Source organism: Arvicola amphibius, chromosome 5 (assembly GCF_903992535.2).
Source record: "Arvicola amphibius chromosome 5, mArvAmp1.2, whole genome shotgun sequence".
Taxonomy (NCBI): Eukaryota; Metazoa; Chordata; class Mammalia; order Rodentia; family Cricetidae; genus Arvicola; species Arvicola amphibius.
The window spans coordinates 102250757-102260452 of record NC_052051.1 but is presented as its reverse complement, the minus strand read 5'-3'; the positions used below and the strand labels follow the sequence as shown (position 1 = coordinate 102260452).

The following is a 9696-nucleotide window of genomic DNA, read 5'->3' as shown; positions in this document are numbered from 1 at the left end:
TACTGCACATATAATAAAAATAAATAAATTATTTAAAAAGAGAGACAAGGAGACAGAGAGGGGGAGTGAAGCGGGGGAGTAAGGGAGAAAGAGAAAGGATTAGAGGCTAGAGATGGTTCTGGAGTTAACAATGCTAGTTGTAGGACTGGAGTTCAATTCCCCTTACCTTTGTCAAAGAGCTCGTAACTGTAACTGTAGTTCCAGGGGATCTGGCCTCTGTGGGCACCTGGACACAGTAAGAGGATGAGGAGCTTGAGAGATGACTTAGTGGTTAAGAGCACTTACTGCTCTCGCAGAGGACCCAGGTTTGGTTCCCAGAACCCCACATGGTGGCTCACAATTATCTGTAACTTCAGTTCTCTGAAGATCCCTAATCAGGTTTTGACATATTGGTAATGTTCTTGCGAAGTTAATTTATAAGTATTTTTGTCTTGTTTTCAATATTTTCGCTATGTTTTTGTTGCATCCAATGCCCTTTTCTGAACTCTACAGTCCCTGCATGTAGGTGGTGTACATAAACTCACATATATGCATATACACACAAAATGATTTTAAAATATTTTTTTTAAAATAAGGATGTGGCTGGACAGGAAGGAAAGGCAGGCAGGCCTCTGAGTTTGAGGCCAGCTTGGTCTACAGAGTGAGTTACAGGACAGCCAGGCTACATAGAGAAACCCTGTTTCAAAAATTAAAAACAAAACAAAATTTTTAAAGGATGTGGTACCAAGGCATGATGGTTCACACCTTAATCCCAGCACTCAGGAGGAAGAGGCAAGCAGATGTCTGTGAGTCTGAGGCCAGCCTGGATTAAATAGTGAAACACTGTCCCAGAAAACAAAACAAAATGATGGGGTATATTTGTCTCTTTTGATTTAATTATATTATTTATAACAGTAATTTATGCATGAATCTAAGTGTGTCCCTGTAGAGATTTTGAAGAGATGCTTTAATTAAACTTTAAATTTTATAAATTTACAAGATGATTAATTAAGAAATGATGCATATAGTTCAATTATTAGCCTTATTTTTTGAGTGATAACTAATTGGGATTTTTGTAACCCCTTCCCTCACCCATGCTGGGATTCTGGCTGGCTCAATCTTGTGGGGTCTTGTGGATACAGTGACAGCCTCCTCTGTGAGCTCATGTGTGCAGCAGCTTTGTCAGTCAGTAAACGGAGTTTTGATTCAGTCGTCCACTCCCTCTGGCTCTTAGTTGTCTGCCCTCTCTCACTTGTGGTACTTAGTGGCTTCAATGGCTTTTGGAAGAAGAAAAAAAGTCACATGAATTTGGGAGAGAATAGTGGAGCAGGGGAGGAGCTGTGTGTGGGGGGGAATGAAAGGTGAATCAGAAAATTGACTTTAAAAATTATTAAATAAGCCGGGCAGTGGTGGTGCACACCTTTAATCCCAGCACTCAGGAGGCAGAGACAGGCAGATCTCTATGAGTTTGGGGCTAGCCTGGTCTACAGAGCGAGGTCCAAGACAGGCTCCAAAGCTACAGAGAAACCCTGCCTCAAAAAACCAGAGAGAAAAAGAGAGAGAGAGAGAGAGAGAGAGAGAGAGAGAGAAAGAGAGAGAGAGAGAGAGAGAGAGAATAAATAAATTTAACTACTAAAAAGAAGAATTAACTTGGGGTTGAGGCTCCAGCTCTGTGGTGGAGTGCTTGCCTAGCATGCACAGGCCCAGGGTTCAACTCCCTATACCCTCTCACACATGCAATATAACTGGTTTCATTTAACATAGCTATGCAAGAGCTGTGTGAATAGAATTTCAATGCTGCTGTGGACATAAATATTTACATGAATATAAAGGTATTCCCTTTATAGATAGAAGAAAGAGACTGAAGACATGATCTGGGAGCTCGTGGGGGAAAGATAAATCTTCATCGTATAGAATGCTTTGTATCACAGGATTTCAGTCTTTCTCATAAGAGGATGTGACTTTAAAGGGAAAAAAATAAATACAATTCAAACATGAGCCAGATGGCTAGCTTTCGTATTGACTAAAGATGCTACCCAGTCTGCTAGGGGGAAAAACTATCAACAGTCTTCCCGAGCTGTGAGCCATGCAAGTTATGATGTTAAATTACCAGGCAAAATGTGTCCACTAGTTCAACAGTGGCACGGCTGTTATGGGGGTTGCCAACTGCTTTCCATGTTTGAGGTCTGAGGCAAAGGATGGAATTCATACCTGATACTGTAAACAGAAGGTCCAAGGAGGGACCCACTACTGTTTTGTTTAAATGGCCTTCTTAATGTTTATGCCCACAGGTTAGTCCTGCTTGACTCTCAGAGGAACTGCAATGAAAGTTGGCTAATGTAGAGGCTCACACTTAGCCAACCAAATTTGCTGAGAATAAGTGAGAATAGTATGTTCAATCCCAAGTGAGACGTCTATAACACGTCCTGCAAGGGCCAGGGAAGGTCATGAGGAAGGGCTGGTGAGTTGAGTTGAAGGACGAGGAGGATGTTCTGAAATGTCATCTTCTGGACATGGCGTGGCTGCTGCGCTCATGAACTCACAGCGGTGGCCACAGGAAGACTGTCAATTACTTTTCTATGGCTGCCATAAGACACCATAGCCAAGACAGCTGTGCTGATCTAAATGTGGGTAACCTCCACAGGCTCAGATATTTGAATGCTTAGTCACCAGGGAGTTGAACTGTTTGTGAAGTATTAGGAAGTGTGGCCTTGCTGGAGTAGGTGTGGCCTTGTTTTGTCGGGGGGTTGGCTTTGAGGTTCAAAAGCAGAGTCTACCCCCCCATGCCTATGAATCAGGATATAAAGCTCTCAGCTACATTCCTGCTTGTTTTCCACCATGATGATCATGGACCAACCCTCTAAAACTGTGAGCAAGCCTCGGATTAAATGCTTTCTCTTTTAAGAGTTGCTTTGGTCGTGGTGTCTCTTCATAGCAATTGAACAGTAACTAAGACAGCAACTTATAGAAAAAAGTTTATTTTGTGTTTACAGTTCCATAGGTTTAGCGTCCTTGATGATGGAACAGAGGTAGCGGCAGCAGGCATGTAGCTGGAGCAGCAGCTGAGAGCTCAAATCACAAACAGGGGAGCATACTCTGGTGCTGTAGGAACTCCTTCAAAAGATTTGGTTTGAAAAAGAGAAACCTTGAGAAAGAAATGACAGCTCATTCACAGAGGTGATAGCCATACAGGTAGTATAGAAACCTCATAAAGGCTGGGACAGGGTTCTGCTCTTGTCTTTACAGGAAAATAAGCATCAAAAAGTCAAGAGACCCTGGATGTTTGGATGCCTAAAGAGGAAAAAATAAATATCCAGAAAGGCTCACCAAGCAAAAAGGAATATGACTTATGAGAACAGGTCATCTGAGGGTATAAAAATTCATTATATATATATATATATATATATATATATATATATATATGTTAGATTTGGAGCTGGACAATGGCTACCCTTCTCTAAATCCAAGTATTCTGTTAAAAGAAAAAATTCAGAGTTTCTGTCTCATGTCAGGAGCCATCTGGTATGGGACAGAAAGAAGAGAGATTTTAAGGAAATATTTTACTTTTCCCCATGTCTATTCTTGTCTATGTCATATCTTTCATTGAATATATGTCTATATGTATAATGTTTTCCACAATGAACAGTAGATTTTCCTGCAGTAATCTTTGAAGTTTCCAGGAAGAAGATGGGATCCCACAATGACTTCTCCTGGTTTCTATGACGTCATGATGCTGATAGCACTACTCTAAGACCTGTTTGGGGTACCAGATGCTCAAGATGGTTCCAACTTGGTTAGCTGAAATGGTGCAATTTTTTATAATGTTCTGGCCAGAACTCCAAATATGAACCTCAGAGAAACCCTACAGAATACTCAGAGACTATTTGCAATTATACCAGACAGTAATCTTGAAACATAACCATCATTTTACTTTCACAGGATCCCATAGAAAGAACATTGCCCCCATGACAGCTGGAAGTAATTCTAGAAGACGACGTCCCCTCTTCCAACCAAGTTTGTCCTCAGGGTTAGGGATATCAGTTAGGGGTTAATTATAATTGATGTAGGGTTGGGGTTTGAGGGTGGAAATTATGTGGCTCAGGGATCTCTTTGAAAAAAAAAGAGGGAAATTGGATGGGATAATAGGTAGATTAGTGTGATCTTACACTAATAATAATAGTGAGTAATAGAATGAATACTTATGAGCTATTATTTATAGGCAATTTACCTTGGTATAGATTCTTGTATATTGATACAAATTCAAATTATATTGAATATGCTCCTGCTTCTGTCTATAATATTTGTACAGCTAGGCAAAGTTATTTTGCCATATTGTATGCACACATGCTTCTTTCTCTGTTTAAGACATTTTGTATATTGATACAATTTTAGGACATATCATATTGCACTATATATTTTTACCTCTGATCATTGTTTATATTTTGAGGTCATTACTGTCATTTGTTGCATAGTTGCTTAAAGACTGTTCAATAGTCTAATATGAAATCTTAGTCTTTACGCTATACAGATATTAAGAATTATAGGTCAATAGTCATTCATGTTTGTCATACTTATAGTTAGTCTAATCAGGTTCTTTAGATACATAGAGATTGTATCCGCATAGATAGGTAATCTTCAACCACTTCAAAGAACTGTAGAATATGGTATTTAAATGACCAACCGGACGGTGGTGGTGCACACTTTTAATCCCAGCACTTGGGAGGCAGAGGCAGGCAAATCTCTGTGAGTTCAAGACCAGCCTGGTCTACAAGAACTAGTTTTAGGACAGGCTCCAAAGCTACAGAGAAACCTTGTCTCTGTGTGTGTGTGGGGGGGAGACAACTTAGGGTTCTGTTGACACGAGACACAATTGCTCCTGGCAGCACCAATCTATTCTCGAGAGAATGCTGAGCACCAAAGACATTCCACTTGAAGCTTGTTTTATTCTTGGCAAAATCGGCCTTTGGGCAAGGAACTGCCCAGGCATCAACCACTGACAAAATGCATGATGTCTGGACAAGACAAGCAGGATACAAGGAAAAAAAACTGTCAAATCTTGCCAAGACAGGGTAAGACAGTTTTGAAAAATTTCCTGCCTCTGAAAATGGTCTGTCAGTTACTCTAGGCCTCAGCCAAAGTTGGTTGCTCCAACGTTACAAATGAGACTTTGGGTGATTGCCCAGGTAGTCAGTTTTCTCTGTCATTTTTTGGAATATGTTTGATTGCTTCCTATAAATTTCCTGTTTACTCAAGTAATATTTCCCGTCTCAGGTCTTTGATGGGATTGAAGAATAGATAGTCGTAGTTAAATTCCTCTCATGACTTGACCAAGTTATTTATTATACAAGACTTAGACTCCTTAGGATAAAATAATTATTGTAATATTTATATGTTTCTTGCTTGATATTATTTATGCTGGTTGTAATTCTAATTTTTATACTTGATATATGCTCTTATTGTATATAATTTTGTATTAGGCTTAGAACTCCCTTATTTAAACAAAAGGGGGAGGTGCTGTAGGAATGCCTTTAATGACCAGCCCACTTGGGTGTGGCCTCTTAATCTATAAATGCCAATGTAAAGCACGCTCTTGCTCTCTTTCTTCCTGTTGCTGGATTCTGTTCCTGTTCCCTGATTGAGCAGAGGACTGTGATCTGTGAGTCTATCCCTAAATAAATAACCCTTTATTATACTCAATTCTGAGCTAGGGTGAGTTTTCTTTTTAGCATCTGTCTTCATTCTGGGGATGGCAAGAGCCCTTCAGAACCTCAAAGCCCGCCCCCAATGACATACTTCCTCAAACAAGACCACACCTACTACACACAATAACTACCCAAAGTTATTGGCAATTATTGGCTTCTGGGGAAAGGGGAGCCATGCCTCTTCAGTGGAATCCCCTGTACTCATGCTCATGGGAGCAACCCTAATTACACTCGATGTCACACACACTAACACACACACACACACACACACACACAAAGATGAAACAAGCCCCTAGGAGAAGGGATTTGTTGGGGGCAAATGGGGTTCAGTGGAAGGGTAAGATATATACATGCATGGAATTTTAAAAGTACAATGATTTTTTTTTTAAAGAGCAAGGTAGAGCTGGGGAAATAGTTTAGTTGGTAAAATGCCACACACACACGCACACACACACACACACACACACACGTAAAAGAAATTTAAAACTAAATGGGAGCAAGGAACATGTATTAGTATTATTGTTTTTAGTGATGGGAACAGAAAATATCTTGTGGGAGTCTGATTTCTTTTTATACCATGTGGGTCCCTGATATTCAGGTTGTCACACTTGGCAGTAGCAACTTTACACTGACCCTCATTTTTTTCTTAACAAAAACAAATTTTAAAAAGGCGAATTGGATATTGGATAGGCTCATGAAGTGAAAAAGAACCTATGTGGCATATATGTATGTATACACATATAATTTATGAACGTCTACTGCAGTCCTCTCTGTAATTCCCCCAGCTCTCCAAACAGCCAACAATATTGACCTTACTAGTTATATATTGCACTTTAATGAAGCTTTCTGAGTGCAGTCGTTTTCATGAAATTTCCAGAGTTTATTAAAGCCACAGATGGGGCTCGAATTCCTGCCTACCAATCTCCCAGGCTGAAAACTTTGGGAATTTCGATCAGGCATCTTTATCTGAAGTGAGACTTCCTACTTTGAAGCCTGATTACCTTCAACATTATTTCTTTTGAGAGGTGAGCTCCCCCATTGGAGCCAAGTGTACATACTGAGCTGTGAGGGTCCAGCTGATCAGAGATTTTGTTTTCTTTTCAGTTCCCAGGAAGCTGCGTGGTTCTGGCATGGTGTGGTTACGAGGTGCACCTGTCAAACAGGCTGGACTTGCTGGATTGCACCATAAAACACCAGGCTTTGAGCAGAGAGGAGCCTGTATCCCAGGACTTAGCTGAGAGCACAACCTGACCGTATTAGGTCATTTAGGAACACTGTCATAAGAACGAACTACCATTGCAATAAATTTGCAAAATGAATCCTTCTTGAGCTCCTACTGGGACCAGAAGCCTTGTATGTTGGTGGTGTTGTGTTTTGTTTTCTAGAAACATTTTAATAACAGTTTAGAAAAGTGTGCCATCCCACGGGTTTTTAATGATGAAGAATGTTGTTTGCGCCAAATCAGAATCTGATAATAGTTAAATGATGACAGTGTCACAAATAAACAAGAACACTCTCTTCCCTGGTGGGGAAGTTGTTCCAATGTGTTACTCAGGCTAGCCCTGAACTATGGAGTCCAGGCTGGCCTCAAACTTGCAGCAACCTTCCTGCTTCAGCCTTCCAAGTGCTAGGATTATAGGCATCTCATTGGATTTACTGTTATGCTAATTAGCAAAACAGACCCAAATCTCTGCCCTCATGAAGCTTTAATTTAATGTAATAGCAGGTAGACAAAAGAAAAGATAAATGGGTAAGTTATACAACATGCTAGATAATGATACTTTATTTTTAAAAATTGTTAAAGAAAGGCTGGAGAGATGACTCTCTTCAGTGGTACAGTGGTTAAGAACACTTGCTGCTCTTGGAGAGGACCCAAGTTTGATTCCTAGTACCTCCGCTGGGCAGCTCACAGCTGTCTGTTACTCTATCTCAGGGCATCTAGCACCCTCTTCTAGCCCCCAAGACTCCCAGATGCATATGCATACACACACACACACACACACACACACACACACACACACACAACAATTAAAATAATTCTAAGAAATGAGGTGTTTCTCCTGAAAGGCCCAGACAGGGCACTGCCAATTCTAATAGTGGAGTTTCAGACCTCATCCTACCATCTCCCAACAGAACTCAACAGCTGACTATTCCTGTCTTCCAAAGCATTTTCCCAGGTTCCGAGATTCCATACTGCTGTTTCCCCTGATGCCGGTGGTTATTATTTTGAATATTTGTAGTTCATCTCTTCTCCCTTCCCCAACTTCTGAACATTTGGGGCATTCGCCTGAATTCACCCATTGACCTCCATCTGTCTGCACGTCCTTCTTGGTGACCTCACCCTGTCTCAACTGTAGAGCCTACTGTCTATACCCGTGCTCCCCAAATTACAGCTGTAGCACAGACTGCTCTGAATTTGCCTACCCGACATTGCCACTTATTACTTCAAATTTAATATGAATTCCTGTTGTTTTTTTCCCTCAAACCTGTGGCTTCCTACTGTCTTCTTTGTCTTGGCTAATGATAACTCCAGTCTTCTGGTTTTAGCTCAGATGAAAACTTTAACATCTTTGACCTCTCTGTCTCTCATCTCCATCCCCATCTGTCAGCCTGGTCTGTTCTACCTTCCCAGCTCACCCAGAGCCTGCCTGCTCCTCTCTTCTTATGCCAGCAGTAATTGGTCTCTGTAGATCTGGTGTCCCACCTATTCTGGGTTCTTTGTGTTAGAACAGACAAGAGTGCTTTTGTTTTTTAATTAAAATGCCAGACCATGCCGTTCTCCTGTTCAAATGCCTTCCAACAACTTGCTATGTCTCTCAGAGTAAAAGCCAAAGTTCTTGCAGGTCCCCCCGTGAACTGTTTTCTTCCTCATGTCTAATGATCGCCTTTTCTTTTCCTGTCTGGTCACCGTTCTAGGCCCCAAGCCTTTCTTGTGCTTGCACATCCATGAGGTTCCTGCTTTCCTCCTTCACATTTTGGAATGTCATTTCAGGAAGGCTTTTCCTGCCAAACCAGTTGGAAAATTCCAGAACCCAAACACCTATTTCCTGCCTCAATTTGCCTTAAACTACTAGGCATAAACTGATGCCGTATTTTACACTTGACACTAAACGGCTTGTTCTTCGCTTCCACATAAGGACTGAAAAATTGTCTGTTTTAGCCACTGTTGTATTCCCAGTGCCTGGCCCATATTAATTGTTGAGAAGGCCCTTGCTCTCTGACAAGGACTGCCAGGTACAAACACATACCTGCAGCTAAGTGGGTTTTGACTTTCTTCAGTGAGAAAGCATGTACAGCAGGGGGCGCCATAGAGAAGCGACTATGAAGGGCATGTATGGAGCACGGATACTCCGCAGACAGGATTCCTGTGGGGCATTCTAGGAAACTGGCCTTTGTTATTTACATACTGACCCATCCTGCATGTATTTTTACTTAGATGAGACCTAATGAAATTATCATCTTAAAAATATTTATTTATGGGCTGAAGGGATGGCTCAGCAATTAAGAATATTTGTTGCTCTTGCCGAGGATCCCATTCACTTTCCCAGCATTCACATGGTGGCTCACAACTGTCTTGGGCTCCAGTTCCAGGGGGCCTGATGCCTTCTTCTGGCCTTCAGGGGCACTGTACTAATGTAAAACCCATATATTCAGGGAAAACACTCATATGCATAAAGTAAATAATTTATGCATGTGTTTTGCCTGCATGTAAATCGGTATACCACGTGTGTGCCTGGTGCCGGGAATTGAGCAACAAGTGCTCTTGCAGCTGAGTCATCTCTGAAGGCCTTATAATTTGTTTTTGTATCACTTTTTTGAAGATCACAGTGTGGTCTTACCTGATGCAGATGTTCTATGAAAGTGTTATCACCAGAATACCTGGTCTCTCTGAGCACAAGGCCAGCCTCTCCTGCAGCAGGGGTGGAGCTCTTACTCTTTCAACCCTGTGAGTAAACACCTGCCAAGCTCCTTTAGAGAGGAGGGATTTCATTCTGACTCACAGCTGAGAGGGATG

At 41.3% G+C, this 9696-nt stretch overlaps 1 pseudogene; it reads right to left on the bottom strand.

Moving 5' to 3' along the window:
* Positions 1-7123: 7123 nt before the first annotated feature.
* Positions 7124-7214, bottom strand: LOC119815952 (annotated as a pseudogene).
* Positions 7215-9696: the final 2482 nt, after the last annotated feature.